Source organism: Urocitellus parryii, chromosome 7, assembly GCF_045843805.1.
Source record: "Urocitellus parryii isolate mUroPar1 chromosome 7, mUroPar1.hap1, whole genome shotgun sequence".
Lineage (NCBI taxonomy): Eukaryota > Metazoa > Chordata > Mammalia > Rodentia > Sciuridae > Urocitellus > Urocitellus parryii.
Genome location: NC_135537.1, coordinates 14,793,248 through 14,807,313, shown reverse-complemented (window position 1 = coordinate 14,807,313; position 14,066 = coordinate 14,793,248). Strand labels below are relative to the sequence as shown.

Sequence of the window (14,066 nt, the reverse complement as noted above, 5' to 3'; positions counted from 1 at the left end):
ATTTTCCTATGTTACAGAGTGGCTCTATAGATTTGGCTCTATTAAACATATTTATTTTCCCCACATTGAGAAAGGATATTTATGACTACAAATGAGATATATATTCACAGTCCTGCTGGTCTTCTACAAAATAATGGCATATGAAAGTTAGTTCATGATTATCAACTCAAAAATTATCTCTCCTTGGCCAAACTTCATTGAAGCTCTCTTGGACTTTTTTGACTAGACTTTTACTTTGGCCTATCCAACCCTATTTTAGCAAAGAACCCTGTTAAGCTAACTTATCAAGAATCCTTTTTTTTTTTGTGGGGGGGGGTACCAGAAATTGAACTCGGGGGCACTCAACCACTGAGCCACATTCCAGCCCTATTTTGCATTTTATTTAGAGACAGGGTCTCACTGAGTTGCTTAGAGCTTTGCTTTCGCTGAGTCTGGCTTTGAATTCACAATCTTCCTGCCTCAGTCTCCCCAGCTGCTGGGATTATAGGCATGTGCCACTGTGCCTGGCTATATGACCACTCTATTTTTTTCCTTAGATGTAGATGGACACAATACCTTTTTTTTTTTTTTTTTTGGTATTTTTTATGTGGTGCTGAGGATCGAACCCAGTGCCTCACATGTGCTAGGCAAGAGCTCTGCCACTGAGCTACAGCTACAGCCTATATGACCATTCTTTATATTGATATTTTATTAAGTTCCTCATTCCTCATCCATGATATCTATGTTGTTGATATTTTGTTTTATTTTATATTTTTATTATTTTATTACTTTTTACCTGTTTTCCTTAGTTTTGGGGTGTCTGTCTAGGGTCTCCTCTTTAAGGAAGCCCTCTTTGTCTCTATACCCACCCAAGACTGTAAAGGAAGCTGCCGGTTTGATACACTCAAAACTGCTTGCATCTTCTCATAGCATTCACTGCCTGATATGGTCATACTGTCATTTAATTCTAGCTCTGTCCCTTTATGCTGAGCATCCCTGAACCTCAGACTTTGGTCATTGGTCATCCTGTCTGTCCCATTCATACCATAGGGTACTTCCTCTATGTGAATGGCTTAAAGTCTGTCTCTAGGTTATCAACATCCAAATTTCCATCTTTAGCTAGACAAGGCTCCTGGACTCCAGGCTCCTATGTCCTGCATCCTATTCACCATCTCCATGGAGGATGAGGCAGTGAGGTCCTTGGAAGCATCTCAAGCTTCACACATCCTAAACTGAACTCCCGACTTTCCACCCCAACCCACTTTTTTCCTGTTAAGGTCTTAGGCCCTCTTTTAGCAAAAATATCACTGAGGCAGTTTAGGTTGATTAAGATCTACTTTGCTATTTTAGCAGGCATCTATCAAACAGCTTTGCTTTTTAACACCTCCTGTATTTTTCCACGTAATAGAAAGAGACAGTGGCAGAAAGGAGCACTGTTTTGAGGACATATAAGTTCTATTTTTTTTAAAGAAAACAAGAGTGATTCTGTTCCAATGTACAATGAGTGACTGTTCCAGAATGACATAGAGGAAAATCAATGGAAACACTTGACTAGGTAAAGTTGTCCAAGTTTAAGGGAAAGAGGATTCTAGTTTTTGTAGTCAGAGTTGGCTAAGTTTTTAATGGGATTATTTGTAAGATTTAAAAGAAAACATTTAATATTGAATATTATACCAATGCAAGAAAAGAACTTGGTTTTCTATTAAAATGACATTTTTTTTTTTTGGATTAGTGATATCCTCTTAGAGCTAGTAAAAGATTTTTCTTTCTCTTCTAAAGAATCAGAATAGAAATGAACACTCTGTGCTTTGGAATGATGTCCTGTCTTTTGTGTTGGCTTTACTATGCCCTAGATTATAAGAACTAGATAATAATTTTTCAATGATACTACCACCGTGTCTATTTTTGAAATACTTTAAAGTCATTTGGGTTATATAGGTACCAAGTTTTGTTTCTTAGCAATTTAATATCCTATTTAAGCAATCAAATTTTCTTACAAGTTTAATTTTCTAAAACCTTTTCCAAATCAAATCCCAAATGATATCTTTTGCCTTGTAAAGCAAAAGTTAAAAAGTGAGTCTGGAGTTGAGCAAGGAACATGTTACTGAGGGAGACTACCGCAATGGGAATATACTCCAAGTCTAGGCCAGAAATATCACAGGCAGGAAATAGGCAAGCAACGCTTTTATAGGCAAAGTTTCTGGGATGTGTCTGTGCAGCGCTAGGTTGTGGGATGTGTCTGATGCGTGGCTAGGTTGTGGCTCAGCTTGTCTGCTGTGCATGAAGCCTGGGCACAATCCCCAGCATCAGAAAAAAAGAAAGAAAAGAGCTAATGTGTATATGTGTATCGGGGGACATCAGCTGAAACTTGATAGATTGCGTTCAAATTGTACTACCAGAGAAAACTAGCTAGTAAATTGACTTGAAGTTATGCACATGAAGTGGGATGCTGGGTCTAAGGAGGAACAAATAAATTAAAGTGGAGAATTTGCATGTACAGTTGAGGACCTAGTGCTTTAGACAAGCCAGCCTAATGTTGTGTTATGGCTAAGTTTGATCACCACTGAGCTTGTCAGTACCCCTCTTATCCAAGGAAAGCTAGAAAGACTGTCCTTGAACAACACAGTGAAGAGAAAACCTCAAGTAGGAGGTGACTGAATGGAATAGTCCTCAGGGTCAGTTTTCTCAGTGATGTCCCCAGAAGATCAGTTGAACCATTTCTTGGGTATGTTGGCAAACGTCAATTAAGTGTCCTTTAGATGGGCCATCTTAAAAGTGGGATGCCTAAAATAAATAGAGAAGTTAGTGTAAAAGGATGCATTGAAAAAAAAAAAAGTAGAAGTTGAACCAAGCATATGCATTTTCAAGAGTCCAAGGCTAGTAGATAGGCCCTTCTGGTCTTATAGAACTGCTCTTTGAGTTTTTTGATGCTCTCAGGGGTATTATACAGAACCTAGAATACATCTTCCATGAGGACATGCATGACCCAAGCATTTCAGCAGATATGGTCCAGAAACTGGCTGGTCCAGAGGAAAACAGGGCCCAAATCCCACACATAGCCTGCTGCAATGATGGGTTTTTATAGGTTTATAACAACAAATCCCTGGGCTTCAGCTTGCACTGATGTCTCAGAAACTAGGGGCCAATCCAAAGGCAAGCTAGAGCCTCAGTGAGGATCTGGGCAGTCAGATTTTAGTTGTTCTGAGTAAACCGGAAGAGAGAAAATTAAAAGGTTAGCTTACAGGGTTATAGCCAAATACTCAAAAGAATCATAGGATCTGAAAATTAGGTAAAGATTGGTAATTTCTGCAAGGTGATATTAATATTATAAAATATATTATATGATAATATGTAATTATTATATACAGTTATATATTGATATATAATAATATATACAATTCAGAATAATAATTATATATTATGTAATAATATATATAACAATATATAATATATATTATTTATGTATATGTGTGTATATATATATATATATATATATATATTTTTTTTTTTGTTTGTTTGTTTGTTTGTTTGTTTGTTTTGGTACCAGGGATTGAATTCAGGGGCAGTAGACCACTGAGCCATATCCCCAGCCTTATTTTGTATTTTAGTTAGAAATAGGGACTCACTGAGTCTCTTAGCACCTTGTTGTTGCTGAGACTGGATTTGACTCATGATCCTCCTGTCTCAGCCTCTCAAGCCACTGAAATTACAGGCATATGCCACTGTGTCCAGCTATATTTATATATAATATATTAATGTATGCTATATATCATATATATTATAATAATTTTCAATGATATGTATCATATTATAATATAATATATGTTATATATTCTATTTATTCTAAAATTATGATATATATTCTATACATTATATATTATGAATTATATTATATAATGTTTAGAATATATAGATCATAATGATATATATATTTATATATCAAAAATATATATATCTTCAAACTGGAATAGTGCTATTACTTCATGGTCTATGGGAGAGGAAGCCAATTAAATATCTACCAGACAAGACAGGGTTTGCATATCCACCAGTTGCATGCAGTTTACAAAGAGGTTCATAACAGCTCCAACACAAATGGATGCAACCAGAATCCAATAACCCACAAGGATGTGCTAGAGTTCCCCATTAAAACACAAAATTTCCTTCTACAGTCTCTCCCCACTTCTGATCAAAGACAATCTTAAAGAAAGATTATTCTTGATCACCCAAGAGAGCTGGTCTCATGACATCTGCCCTGGCTCTTCACAGAGGTGCACCAAGAATGGCGATTTACATGTAGATCTTCTTCCATTTGCTCTGCTGGAAGTTTTCAGGAAGAATCTCAAAGTGCACTTTGCAAAGCCTCTTGAGGGTGAGAAGCCAAACCCAGAGCTCACCATCACATTCACCTGCAGAACCTATTGACTGGCAGGACCTTCCTTCTTCTTGAGGTCCCCCAGGTAGCCTAAGATTCCTGGAAGTCACCTGCTGACTCCCCTGTGAGTCTGGGCACCCTGTGCAGCCAGGTGTCAGGCCAGTTTTTCCAAGAGGAGCTTGTAAGCACTGGCTCCATAAATCAGCCTTAGTTTTGAACGTGTCTGCTCATATCTGACTAAATAAGCATCCTCCTCCTACAGATATCCCAGGCAAGACTTTGATTGTCTTACCATTGTTTCTAATGCTGTCCTGTTAACAAGGAGGACAGACTGTCTATGCAAATCTACGCAAATCAATGGATTGCCAGAAAAAAAGAAAATTCAGTAAGAATTTTGGAAAGGCAAGTCAGAAAGAAAAAGATAAATGTTTCATTTCTCATTATAAGAAATGAGCACAGTCTATGGAATTGTTGCTACTGGACTACCTGTCCCATGACAGGCCAGCTGAGTTGAGAGACAAGGTGTTGAGGAACAAGTCTGTTCCAAAAGCCAGCTCGGAGAGAAGTTAGAGGGGCTCCTGTCACAAGGCCTTTCTTTTCTAGAAGATGATTTAAGAGTAGCTTATAGAGATACCTGATGGGCACCTTCTCACAGAAGCTGATCCAAATCACCTAGTCATGAGAGATTTTTCAATTCTATAAATCTCAAAAACAAAGATTATAATTTTCCCGGGCTGTCTTGTCACTGACTAGTTACATATTACAAAAATAAGCAGGCTACAGGGTAGATGTGGCCACAGTCTTAACTATTGCCAAATTCTCTGTAATGAGCAATTATAAACTCCCAGTAATGAAAAAAATATCCCCAGTTCTGGGTTTCAATTCCTAGTGTCAGGTGTCCATTCCACAGTCTTAGGGGATTGGGGTCGACGTCTCATATCTGACTACTTCCTGCTGAGAGGGGGCGCTGCAGGGGGAAATGGAATGGAACCACCTGACCTGATAGGAATTGAATTCCAGTAACTGTTTAATGTATATTTGTGTTTTTTAAAAAATGGAGGGCTGGGATGAGGAGAGACCAAATAAGTACTCTTCAAACAAATTTTCCCTAAAGGACAGGCTTGTAATTTAAGCCAGATAGCTAATCTGACATCAGCTGATACTATAAATGTTTCTACTTCCTTTTGTCTTTTTACTCAAAGTCCCTAGCTTAGTGTATAGGTTAAATCCTTGCAAGTGGAGACACCACAGTTATTACACATAGTATGAAATGTTGATTTCTTACCAATTTTTCCTTCCTCGAATTTGTTTCCCATGTTAGCAGAGGCTCCTGTTAAACCTTCAATGCTCTCTGCTAGTCATGTGGTACTAACTAGCAGACACCTTCATCCAATTTCCAAATTCAGCCCAATTGTAAGAACCAAAATTTAAATTGAAATATCATAGCCTATAAGCACTGTAAAAACAGTTCTTTGGATTTTTATCAAAGATATCAAATAACCTTTGTTGTTATTTTTTTTCCTGTCTGGCATAAATAATAGAGAGCCCCATTTTACCAATGCTATTTAGTATGGAGGAGATGCATGAGAGTAGGAAGCAAAAGCTCAAAGTTACTCATCCTTTTTATGGAGAAGAAGTTTTCTGTTGCTGTGGTGCAGCTCCCATGCATTAGGACCAATCCACCTCTCACTCATGGGTGGCCAGATTCTTGTTCTTTCCAGGTTTTGGTAGCACTCTATCCCAGAAGTGAATACATACAGAGCTTTGTCTGATGGAAATCTGGACCTAGAAAAAGGAAATTTCTACACACTACTTATTAATTATTTGAACATTTTTTCAAGATTTAAAGTAAGGAGACAAAGTATATAATACAGATGGCTGAAAAGGTCTCCTGAACAGAATTTTTAACGGGCTGAATTTTAGCCCATTTCAGAGTCATTTGCAGTTGAGACTTGTTCTTCCCATGTCTTATTCGCCCATACAGCAGGCCCTTTAGAGTCCAGCTCCATACTTGATAGACCTTGTTCAGGGGTCTGGTTGTGTCTCCAGCATTCCTGGAAGAGCCATGTGTAGCTAATTAGTCAGTTGCCTCCTGTCAGTTGCATCCAGGGCTCCTGCAGGGAAATGTGACTTCAAGTCCAAAGGCGCCCCTTCAGTGGTGCCTGCTCCAGTACTGACTGCTGATTCCTTACAGAATTTTAAACCAAAATGTTCTGTTTAAAGCATCTTTTTAAAACACTTCTTTCTTTACTCAGAAATGATAGTCATGCAGCCATGTAATGACAGAATTAAAGACACACAATCATAAACTTGTCCTAAATACAGGCTAGCCCATCATTAGAATTCACCAGAAGCATCATGCATAAGAACACTTCCTGGAAAACCTCCCAGTTTTATTGTCTTTTTGGTAAGATGGACAAAAGTGACTCCATTTTGATTTTCACAACTTCTCCCCCTGTTTCTCTAAAAACATTGCCAGGATGGACCCGTTCTAGTTGTTGACCTCATTTGGTCCCATGTTGTAAGGGAAATGAGAGTCAGGGAGGAAGAGGGAGAAGTTTCACTTCTGTTTACATGAAATGAGCACAGTCTATGGAGTTATTTTGAGTGATAGATTTCTAAAGAGAAAAGAGAAAGGGATTTCTTATGTCCAGAAAATAGAGCATGAAAACAACAGCACTATTCCAAAGAAAGACCACAATCATCCAGCAAACCATCTGCAGAGGACAAAAGACTTAAAATGGCTGTGGCTGACATAATTTTGCTAATTTTCAGAAGTAGAAGGTCTGATGAAAGTTAACCACAAAAATAATGCCATCGACAGGAAAAATTTGGTTGTTTTTGTGGCACTTAATTCAAAAAGTTTTGGATAAAATATGCATATACATAAAGATTAATTCTATTTTCAAAAAAGAGTGGGTATTGCAACTAAATTATGAAAATGGATGGGAATAATTTTTACAGAGAAAGCCACTTAAGATGCATAAGACATAATATGCCATGAATATATCAAGCATATAGAAAGAACATAGCAAGAATATATCTAGATTATTAAACAGGGAGATTTTCTGTAGTTGTGTAAGTTTAGGAAGAAAATGCTCAAATGGAATAAAAATGAATTTTGGCAATGCTGACAGCTCACAAGACATATTGGAGGCATGAAGTCAACAATATCTAATTACTCTCATTGGACAAAGATTTATTTATTTAATGTGTTGAATTTTGAAAACATTTGGGTAAGTTTTTATAAGAATACTTTTCCACATTGATCATTTCAGAAATTTCCTTGAAATTCAGGAATATTTAATTTGTATCTGTTATTTATCCCTAAGCCAATCCAAAAGGAACTTTTTAAAGGGATTTTATAATTAAATGTGGTAATAGTCACCTGGAGGTTAGAAAATATTACAAATATAATGTGTGTGTGTGTGTGTGTGTGTGTGTGTGTACACACATATATAAGTAATGCACAGGAAGACATACAGAGCTTACATCTTTTTTTTTTCTGAGATGGGTTCTTGCTATGTTGCCCAGGTTGGTCTTGAACTTCTGGACTCTAGTGATCCTCCTGCCTTATCCTCTGGAGTGTTGAGAGCACAGGTGTGCACCACTGTGCCCAGCTTTCATCCTTCATTTTAAAATTGTAGCCCTGGTTCTGGCATAATCACAGAAATACAAAGCTCACTAGCTCATAGAAAAGAGGTGGCTTTCCTCATTTCCTTTCCTTTTTCCTCATTCCCTCACCTTTGCGTCTTTACAAGGATCGTATTTGTAGCAGATGGGGCAAGTTGAAGTCACTAACTGAATTGCTGAAACACTTCACCAATATTTGGGTAGGGGACCCTTAAACTGTCCTTTGCCCTGCTGTGGACATCTATGCATGCTGCGAAGTAGCCTTTCGGGGAGGGACAGGCAGAGAGGAAGTGGTGGTCCAGGGTGTCCCAAGTCCCCCTGAGTGGATGATGCCTCTGGCTGTTTGCAGTCAGCCTTCTGGGCCTCAGGTTGCTGCTCTGGGTGTCCCAAACTCCTCCGTGCCCACAACCATGGCAGAGGACCTTAAAGCTCAAGGGAGCATAGGGCACCACGATGCCAGAGGGGAAGGGAAAGGTCTGGCAGGGGCGGACTGAGGGGTAGGGATGGTGGAGGTGCTGAGAGGGGGAAGATCCAAGGATTCTGGAGCTGAAGGGGAGGGGAAAAGTAATAGAAGATGATGGGGGAGGTTTGCCAAGACAGGTCTTCGAGGCCCTGGGCAAGGAAGGAAAGGCCGTCTTTGAGGGGAGCAGTAGTCTCTGAAAAGTTTCTATGGGAAAGATATTGTTTTTATCTGTATCAACCAACCAACCAACCAACCAAACAAACAAACAAGCAACCCAGCATCCTTTGTTTGGATGAGATTTTGCTGAAGCAGGATGCCCTTCACAGAAAGAGACAATTTGGGAAGATCCTAAGTTCCTCCAAAGAGGTGAGAAGTTTAAGCTGTGAAATGTGGCCATTTTTGAATAAACCTGGTTGAATTCGCACCATAATGGCAAAGCATGCAGCCCTCAGCTGAGGGGCATGAGGGGCAACAGTTGATTGACAGTTCATGATAATGGAAGGAACAGCTGTCAGTGCCAAAGGCCTCCGGACCAGAACCCAAGCTAGGATTTCCTGAGGGAGAATCAAGGCTTTAACCAAACTAAAAAAAGACAGAAAACAGAAGGAAAAGACAAAAATGAGAGAAAACTAAAGTCACGTCCTTAACTATGCTACAACCGGAAAATGTCTGGGACACTATGACTCACCACAGCTGATCCCGATTTCCCCAGCCAGGAACAGGAACCGAGATTCCTATCAGGTGGCATTAACACTCCAGGGAAGAGCGCAGGAGCTGAGGGCACCGTCGATGTTCCTTCTGCACCCTGGCATCGTGACTGTTAAAGAAAAAGAGTCATCTGGACATTAATGTGGAAAAGTCCGTTGAGGGAATTTTGTGATGGGAGGAGAGAAAAACGTTCAGAGATGTTCAAAGCCTGAACCAGCCATGTGTCCAGGAGGGACAGGTGAGTAAAGCTTTTAAATGCAGAGACACTGGGCTAGGTGGCTGTGGAAGGAAGAGGGTGCTGGGAGGGGTGGTGGGAGGGGGTTTTGGGAACCTGACAAACATCATCACATGCTGTGACAACAGCAAAGTGGAGGCAGGAAATGTTGGTTTGTGGGTTAGGCCCACAGGCAGCAACTTCACCTGGGACGGGGTAGGCAAGGTAACAAGTGAGAAATTCACACAGAGCTGGGGGCTTCGTGGTCCTTGGCAAACTGCCAAAAGGTTGTGCGAAGTACAGTGTCTGATTAGCTTTATCAGCACCTAAAACTAGCTTGGGGAGGGCCCATGGAAAGTCACAGGTTTGTTCTTTTACTTTATGAAGAGAAGTGTTAGAAAAAGTTTGGATTATTTGAAATGTTATGAACGACAAGATGCATGGAAACCATGGTCAAACCTGAAATTTCCCTGGGTTAAATTTGTGTGAGTAAAAGTTTATTAATGTAAGTTTTTTTTTTTTTAAAAAAAGTTGTATTTTGCATATGAAGGAGCCGTAAAATTGTGACTGTTTTCACTACCCACAATATGTCCCTATGTGTCAGAGTCCTGTTGTCTCTTTTCCTAACACCAGATAACAGAGTGATGTTGTCAGTCATGATTTCAGTTATGCTTTTAAATATTAATTTGGTTGCAACTTTACTTCTTTAATTTAAACCAGTGTATTTTAGGCTGGTGGTTTACTCTTGGGGAATCAGATAACTTATGAAGTTTTGTTGATCTACTGATGTTTAGAAGTTACACCAGTTTTACGGACTCTCTTTACTTGATGATTTTGATATGCTTTTGGTGAATTCTAATGATGGGCTAGCCACAGATGGCATCTAATGTCTCATGATTTTTAAAATAAGTTATATATGGGAATTTTTGTATTATGATGATGAAACACACCCATGTTCATAAATTAGATATGCCATTTTACTCGGAAAATATTGTGAAACATTGTGATTATAGACAATTTGTGTAAAAAATTTTGGGTTCATTTTATTTTGTTTTGTATGTCACAGGAAACAATCAGATGTGCTTGTCAACTGCATTAATCTTGAAATGAACTACTCAGATCATTCACTTTTGAAAAGTGATTTGTCATCTACAGACAGACTTTTTGGAGTTGGTTTTTGTTTGTTTGTTTGTTTTATGAAATTCTGGAAGTCAGCTGCTGGTCAGAGTGTTCACCTTCAACAAAGAGGATGTCTTAGAGCCTCCTAGAAAGAACTAAGCAGACCCTCTGGGGTGCAGAGCCCTGATGACATTGCTTAAACTTGATGAGACTCAGACTGATCATTGCAATGAGCAAGAAGTTCCAGACATCTAGCTGGGAAGCAAATGTACTCATGAGACAACTATTTCAAGATCAAATGGAAGAAGAATTAAGTCCAGCAGTTCCCCCACCTCATCCATGGGAGATATGTTTCCAGAACCACAGTGGACACCTGAAAATGCACACAATACTGAACCCTATCATTTAACACCTTTTCATGTGTGCTGTGGCCTAACTTTGGCAGTTTGAGGTGTGACAGCAAAACCATTACGAGTTTCTTCATTTCCAGATTCTTCTGCATCTGGGTTTGTTTTATGTATATCTTAGCAACCTTGGAATATACTTTATTTTCTTTCCTTTCAAGTGGAGAACTTTGACCTTTAAGTTTAAGGAAACACTTTACAGCTTTTGTTTTTCTAATCATACATCCTGGACCTACAATTTCTAGCATCGATACTCTTGAGCTTTGGAGACTTTAATAAGCAAAATAAGGGTCACTTGAACACAAGTACCATGTGACCGTTGATCTGACAACCATGACGCCTACTAAGTGACTAATGGGAACGTGATATGTTCAACATTTCTAGAGATTAAAGCATCTGAATATATTATTATCAAAACTTTTTGAAACAAAAGGTCAATATTATAATATTTCTGTGTTATATGGAAGTCCTTTTCATGTTGAGCTACAACATTTGATTTTAAATCAAATCTCATACCTTACAAGGAGGCTATTATCATATATTGGACCTCTTACATACCTGTGATTTGAGATGTGTTTGTATCTGAGGGCTTGATATGCTGTGTGTCGGAGCTTCGCCTAAATATTTTGCTGAAGTTTGTTAAAGTTAAATATGTGAATTTTTTTTTTTAAAGAAGAATGCCATGCAATTATTAAATTGGCATCATGCACATGGTCATGGACTAACCTCCAAGACATATTAATTTTTTTTTTATTTTTTAAAGAGAGAGTGAGAGAGGAGAGACAGAGAGAGAGAAATTTTTTAATATTTATTTTTTAGTTCTCGGCTGACACAACATCTTTGTTGGTATGTGGTGCTGAGGATCGAACCCGGGCCGCACGCATGCCAGGCGAGCGCGCTACCGCTGAGCCACATCTCCAGCCCCAAATATGTGAATGTTTAATTCATGTGAAGTGACCAGTAATTGCTGCCTTTTACACAAGTTGGTGCATTGCATCAGGACCTTAAACACACAAAATGGTCAGGAAAATCTGGCACTTCTGTTGCTTACATTTGATGCCATTTGGAGGGGGGTAAAAACCCTGCTATTTGCAATTTGCTTTCCATCTGTTTGTTTTCACGGAGTAGGCACTGGTTACTTCAAATTTTAAGTGCATTTGTATTCCAGGTAAGCTTTGCTTAAGAACCTTTCCTTTTAAACCTCTTTGTTGCTGAGATGTGATGAAAAAGGTTTGTCCACTGACTGCTAACAGTCTATCATTTCCCTTACAACTTGGGACCAAATGAGGTCAACAACTGGAATGGGTCCATCCTGGCAATGTTTTTAGAGAAACAGGGGGAGAAGTTGTGAAAATCAAAATGGAGTCACTTTTGTCCATCTTACCAAAAAGACAATAAAACTGGGAGGTTTTCGAGGAAGTGTTCTTATGCATGATGCTTCTGGTGAATTCTAATGATGGGCTAGCCTGTATTTAGGACAAGTTTATGATTGTGTGTTTTTAATTCTGTCATTACATGGCTGCATGACTATCATTTCTGAGTAAAGAAAGAAGTGTTTTAAAAAGATGCTTTAAACAGAACATTTTGGTTTAAAATTCTGTAAGGAATCAGCAGTCAGTACTGGAGCAGGCACCACTGAAGGGGCGCCTTTGGACTTGAAGTCACATTTCCCTGCAGGAGCCCTGGATGCAACTGACAGGAGGCAACTGACTAATTAGCTACACATGGCTCTTCCAGGAATGCTGGAGACACAACCAGACCCCTGAACAAGGTCTATCAAGTATGGAGCTGGACTCTAAAGGGCCTGCTGTATGGGCGAATAAGACATGGGAAGAACAAGTCACAACTGCAAATGACTCTGAAATGGGCTAAAATTCAGCCCGTTAAAAATTCTGTTCAGGAGACCTTTTCAGCCATCTGTATTATATACTTTGTCTCCTTACTTTAAATCTTGAAAAAATGTTCAAATAATTAATAAGCAGTGTGTAGAAATTTCCTTTTTCTAGGTCCAGATTTCCATCAGACAAAGCTCTGTATGTATTCACTTCTGGGATAGAGTGCTACTCAAAACCTGGAAAGAACAAGAATCTGGCCACCCATGAGTGAGAGGTGGATTGGTCCTAATGCATGGGAGCTGCACCACAGCAACAGAAAACTTCTTCTCCATAAAAAGGATGAGTAACTTTGAGCTTTTGCTTCCTACTCTCATGCATCTCCTCCATACTAAATAGCATTGGTAAAATGGGGCTCTCTATTATTTATGCCAGACAGGAAAAAAAATAACAACAAAGGTTATTTGATATCTTTGATAAAAATCCAAAGAACTGTTTTTACAGTGCTTATAGGCTATGATATTTCAATTTAAATTTTGGTTCTTACAATTGGGCTGAATTTGGAAATTGGATGAAGGTGTCTGCTAGTTAGTACCACATGACTAGCAGAGAGCATTGAAGGTTTAACAGGAGCCTCTGCTAACATGGGAAACAAATTCGAGGAAGGAAAAATTGGTAAGAAATCAACATTTCATACTATGTGTAATAACTGTGGTGTCTCCACTTGCAAGGATTTAACCTATACACTAAGCTAGGGACTTTGAGTAAAAAGACAAAAGGAAGTAGAAACATTTATAGTATCAGCTGATGTCAGATTAGCTATCTGGCTTAAATTACAAGCCTGTCCTTTAGGGAAAATTTGTTTGAAGAGTACTTATTTGGTCTCTCCTCATCCCAGCCCTCCATTTTTTAAAAAACACAAATATACATTAAACAGTTACTGGAATTCAATTCCTATCAGGTCAGGTGGTTCCATTCCATTTCCCCCTGCAGCGCCCCCTCTCAGCAGGAAGTAGTCAGATATGAGACGTCGACCCCAATCCCCTAAGACTGTGGAATGGACACCTGACACTAGGAATTGAAACCCAGAACTGGGGATATTTTTTTCATTACTGGGAGTTTATAATTGCTCATTACAGAGAATTTGGCAATAGTTAAGACTGTGGCCACATCTACCCTGTAGCCTGCTTATTTTTGTAATATGTAACTAGTCAGTGACAAGACAGCCCAGGAAAATTATAATCTTTGTTTTTGAGATTTATAGAATTGAAAAATCTCTCATGACTAGGTGATTTGGATCAGCTTCTGTGAGAAGGTGCCCATCAGGTATCTCTATAAGCTA

The 14,066-nt window shown here is 38.9% G+C and overlaps 1 long non-coding RNA gene across 1 annotated transcript in view; it reads right to left on the bottom strand.

The window, feature by feature from the left end:
• Positions 1–2,733: 2,733 nt before the first annotated feature.
• LOC144255995 (uncharacterized) overlaps positions 2,734–14,066 on the bottom strand; it is a 36,111-nt gene continuing 24,778 nt past the window's right edge. The window contains exons 2-3 of the long non-coding RNA XR_013344029.1: positions 9,136–9,264; positions 2,734–2,763 (exon numbers count right to left, since the gene is read on the bottom strand). This is a non-coding gene — a long non-coding RNA (uncharacterized LOC144255995). The remainder of the gene's footprint in view (positions 2,764–9,135; positions 9,265–14,066) is intronic.